The 5,389-nt window shown below is 38.0% G+C and overlaps 1 pseudogene; it reads right to left on the reverse strand.

Annotated features, from left to right (window-relative positions):
• Positions 1-364: 364 nt before the first annotated feature.
• On the reverse strand, positions 365-2,107 carry Npm1-ps8 (nucleophosmin 1, pseudogene 8; annotated as a pseudogene).
• Positions 2,108-5,389: the final 3,282 nt, after the last annotated feature.

Consider the following 5,389-nt stretch of genomic DNA (forward strand, 5'->3'; position numbering starts at 1 on the left):
AACTCCCTTTAAAATTGATCATCCCAGTAATCTTTACTTTATTAAAATACTGAATTTATTTCACATGTATATTTTTGTCTCCCTACCATTTTCACATCTGATCACCACTATTACTATGTCCTATCATAACATTTCACACATACTTAAATCCAAGTAAAGGATGGAGTTTCATCCTTGAAAACTAAACAGGCATTTTGGAAAACACATTCTTGGCAATTGAACCTGGGCAACATTTATCAAACACAGCAGGGAGAGTTCTCACAGTGCCTTATAAAAAGGACAGCCAGATATCAACTATTACAGAAATGAAGTAAAAATATTTCAAACTGTTTAAACTATTTTTTTAAAAAGACTTCCTCCACTGCTAGAGATCTTCAATAGCCTCTTAGACAGTTATCAGGAAACAATTCTTCACATAATTAATGAACTTGGCTTCTACTTTGGGAAGAGAACGACCTTTTTCTATACTTGCTTGCATTTTTGTCTTAATGTCTTCTACAGAACTAGGTCCTTTTGGTGTTTTGGGAGTTTTTCCCTGTTTTCTGAAGTACTCTTGACTTTTGATCTTGGTGTTGATAGTTTCAAGCCTTTTCCATTTTGGTATGATGTTTTGTGCATTTTTGGCTGGGGTATTAAGTACAGATTTCTTCACTGGAAACTTTTCTGCAGTTTCCTCTTCATCATCAGCTTCATCATCATTTTCATCATCTTCATCAACTTTTACTTTTTTCTCTGTGGAACCTTGTTACCACCTTCAGGAACAGATCTCTTTCCAGACATGCCTAACAATTTTACATCCTTCTCATCTTCATCTTCTGACTCTGAATCTTCCTCTACAGCTACTAGGTGCTGTCCACTTTTGTACACAGGCCCTGAACCACACTTCAACCTTAAGACCAGAGGTGGTGTAATTTCAAAACCCCCAAGGGAAACTGTTGGTTGTACAGATATTATCAGTTGCCAGTGTTCATTGCTTCTGCCTCTATGATGTGTAACTCACCTTTGTCCCCTGCCCCTAACCTGGACAGTTCTTAATGATGACTGCTGCTCATTTTCATCATTGTCCACTTTAAAGGGATAGCCATTGTCAGCCTTTAGTTCACAACTGAAAAGGTAGTTCTGAGGCCTAAGAGGGCTCATGTCCATGTCCATCAACTCTTCTATGAGGTAGAGGCTTGCACTTCAGTGTGAGAGAAGCCAGGCAGAAAACAACTGCCTACTGTTCTAGGGAACAGAGACGCAGGATAGAATCATGCCAAGGACCCCAGTATTCTTTAAATCAACCAACCATTTAAAGGAACCAAGTTGTTACTAATTTTAATTCAGCTTTAAGTCTTAAAATTTTTAATTGTCTTGTTCTCATACATCTTTTTCTGTTAATGAAAACCATATATGAATGCATTGTCTCCATTCAAATCTAATAGATATAAGGGATTCTATATAAGTCATATATCCACAAAAGTTAATAATGGGATTTTTAGGTTTCATATTTGATAAATATGAAAATCCCAGTTAGAAACAATTTGTGACTTGCCTTCTCAAATTTTAAGTGAAGATTTACCATTTAAAAACTGTCTTAAATTGGTTTTGGATCTTTACCCCAATGCCTAATCAGGAATATAAGAAACTTGACTTTGAAGAAAGTAAGAGGGAATTGCCTTAGAAAATGTTTTTTTGTTTGTTTGTTTGTTTTGTTTTTTTGTTTTTTTGTTTTTTGTTTTTTGTTTTTTGTTTTTTTTGGTCAGTATCACATCAACCTAACATGACTTCTTTTGTGGTAGTTTGTACTTCTGACAGATCACACAGCATATCCACCCAAGAACTATCTAGATTCACAGATAAAAGACACACACTCACACACGCACACACACACACACACACACATGCATGTTTCAGTTAATATTAATATGCTTTGACTGGCTAGCTTAATGGCTGGATGTTTCTAATTCTTTGCACTGCTAGCAAACACTCCTCTCCGGTACTTCTGAATTAACATTTTTTAAAATCTAGATATCATCTCTGCTACCCCAAGCACAATGGTGAAATTGGCCTATGTGGACACTCATCCTGATTCTCACATGTCCAATTTGGTTTTCCTCTTCCCCATCTTGGTGATCTCTTTCCTCCCTCTCTCCCAATTCCTCTCTCAAGCAAATCTCCATGTCCCACCTCAGTCTACCTGCCCAACAATTGGCCATTAACTCCTTATTGATTAATAAAAAGCCAACAGGGGACAAGGACCTTCAGCATTTGGACATCCAGATCCCCAAATTTGGGGGTCAGATTAATTTAAAGCATTAGAACAAATCTCCAACAAATATCAAATGTTTTCTGTGAATTTCTTAACATCTAGACATTGAGATATATGATATTGAAGAAAATCAGAAAATATTTCTTAAGAAGTCTAAAATTGGGATGATGTGTCTCTGAACTTGAGCCATGAGAGGGCAAGAGAAACAGTGAAAGCTTTATTTCCACCAACAGTGAAAGCAAAATCTATGCATACTATTCATGAGTCAGGATGGAAATTGGAAATAATTGGCTGGTGGCCTCCTGAGTCCAGGCTTGGGTTGGGATATAAAGCATATATGACATAAATCTAGAGAAAGAACTCCTGGATACCTATGGACTGACAGCAGAGATGTAGAGGAATGGACAGAAAATCAAAATAAAGCAAAGCAAACACACAGAAAAGTACATGCATTGTGGAAGGGATAGTTAAAGGTTAAAATATGACCAGACCAAAAATATGTACATGTCACCTCAAGTAACAACAAACAAGCAAAGCCTGGCAAGAGAAACATCCCGTAGATTCAGTTTTTTCAACACTGGAACACTCAAGTAATGAGACATCAGAAACCAATCCAAGGTTACTGGCAATGAGATATGAGGAAGAAGAGCAACTATGAGACAGCCATTGTCTCTTCCAGATACAGAACCTTGAGCTCAAATTAAGTGCCAAGTAAGAGATGGGGCTCTACCATGGTTTAAGAGAAAACGCAGGGAAAAGAAACATAAAAAAACTCTTATGTAAAAAGAGAGTACATGTTTTGATCCCCAGTACAAAAGCTTGCGATTCAGAACACTGCAAACTCCAAAAGGTTTTGATCACATGAAGGAAAAAGAAAACCCTTCGAAATGGGGAAACCTACTTTCTCCAGCCCAATAAGGGTCTCCACTGTTTATTTTAGTATAGATAACGGCAAGTCTTTATGTACCAAACTAACCAGAGAAATTATAAAGAAAACCCAGTAGAGAAATAAAAAAGAGATTGAGAGAGACAGAGGGGATTCAGGAGATTTACATACAACTGCACTGGATCTGAAGAACAACTGTATTTGCATATAGTGTTTCTACTTGGTTCCATTCCATGAGGAAGGCATTGTTCAGCAATTCCATAGATTGATTCACAAACACCTCTGGCAGAACTTCAAATCCTAGATGATACAGATCAGCTCCCCACCATGGTGACTCAATACACTCAGAACTTTTAAACAGAATTCACAGAGGATGCAGTAAGTCTCTGGAATATAATATTTAGAGCTCTTTTCTAATAGAGAAAAAGATAACTGTTAATATTCAAAGTGCAAAAGACGCATGGAACACTCTTCTTATCAGTTTCTGTGTGCTAAAATAGATATGTGTTCCACTTCCAGCCTACAGCAACACAGTGAGCGGGACTGTTGACACTAGTATTTCCTCAAACACTTGAACAACGTTTTGACAGCTAAAGCATCTCTTGGCAACCGAAATGTCTTAGCTCCTTCTTGAACTTAAGGGACCACTGTCAACTATGCGGGCCTGTTACTCTCTGAAACCTTATGTCCTGAGTCACTGTAATGATATTCATTACAAATGAAATGAACCCCTGTGAATATATAGTGGAAAGAGAATAGGAAAAAGTAAACAGAAAATATAAAGAAAACACTATAAGACATTTCACAGGAAGAGAAAGTACTAGAAGCACCCAAAATATATTTTTTACTCCATTTTCTGTGTCTCTGTATGTGTATGTATTTGTTCATGTATGGGAATATATAAGGGTGTGAGAGTGTGTGTGTGTTTATGTATGTTGTGAGGTTGTATATGTGTGTGTGTGCGTATTATGTGTATGTCTGTGTGTGTATATGTGTGTATGAGTGTGTGAGTATTTATGTATGTGTGTGAGAGCGTGTGTGTGTGTGTGTGTGTGTGTGTGTCTGTGTCTGTGTCTGTGTGTGTGTCTGTGTGCATGCATATGCCGGAGGTCAATTTTAGGAATCTTCCTATTATTTTTTTATCTTATTCTTTAAAGCAGTGCCTTTCACTGTACCTGGGGCTTGACTATTCAGCTAGATTGGCTGGATAGTGTCAACACAGCTTGCTTTTGACATGAATTCGAGGGATGTGAACTCAGGTCCTAATAATTGCATAGTAGGAAACATTTTACCCACTGAATAATCTCTCATGCCTGAGTGTTTGAACGATTTTTTAACCATTCTAATAGGCATGGAAACACTGACTAAAAATGAAATGAAAAGTAGTTTTACCTATGAGCCAAAATCAACCACTGCTAAGAAAAGAGAAAAGAAACTGCTTGTGCCAGGGTAGCTTGGGAGCAGCTTCAGACTGGGTTATACAGTGCTGCTTCAGTTTAAGAATTCAGGATCGTGGAGCTCTAGGAACTTTAAGGAATGTGCTACCATCTAATCATGATCTGTGAGAGACTGGCTCTATGACACTAGTCGGTTCACCTATAATTGGCTTCCCTCCTCATCCAGCTCTACCCTTTTCGTTACCTCTGCTGGGTGAGTTCCTGTGAATTCCAAGGGAGATATTATGAAAATCTAACTCTTCTTACAATATTACACTAAAGAAGAAAGGTGGATTTAGTCTGTGGAGCCCAGCACATGGCACCTCAAACCAATGGAGCTACCACAGATATCAATGCGTCTTTGTATGAGATCATTAACTCTGCTAGATGACCTGAAAATGCAGGCTAATTGCTTGAGAAAACCTGTTATTAGAGCTTAGGGACATTCACTCCAATTGCCCAACCTCCAGGGAGAAAAGAAAGGCTGAGCATTGATTTGCTCATGTACGACCAATGGTTTAATCAATCGTGCTTACATAATATAATATTCATAAAAATCATCTGGACATGGTCGGGGAACTTGAAATCTAAGGAGTCCAGGAGGATTCCTAGAGAGTAGCATACCTGGATAAGGCATGTGAATTGCTATGCACACCTGGATAAGACATGTGGACTGTGATGCATGCCTGGATAAGACATGTAGACTGTGATGCATGCCTGGATAAGGCATGTGTACTGTAATGCACACTTGGATATATATGTTGACTGTTCATAGCAACTCTGCTCTCCTAGTTTAAAATCAACCAACATAGTTAA

Source organism: Rattus norvegicus, chromosome 8 (assembly GCF_036323735.1).
Source record: "Rattus norvegicus strain BN/NHsdMcwi chromosome 8, GRCr8, whole genome shotgun sequence".
Lineage (NCBI taxonomy): Eukaryota > Metazoa > Chordata > Mammalia > Rodentia > Muridae > Rattus > Rattus norvegicus.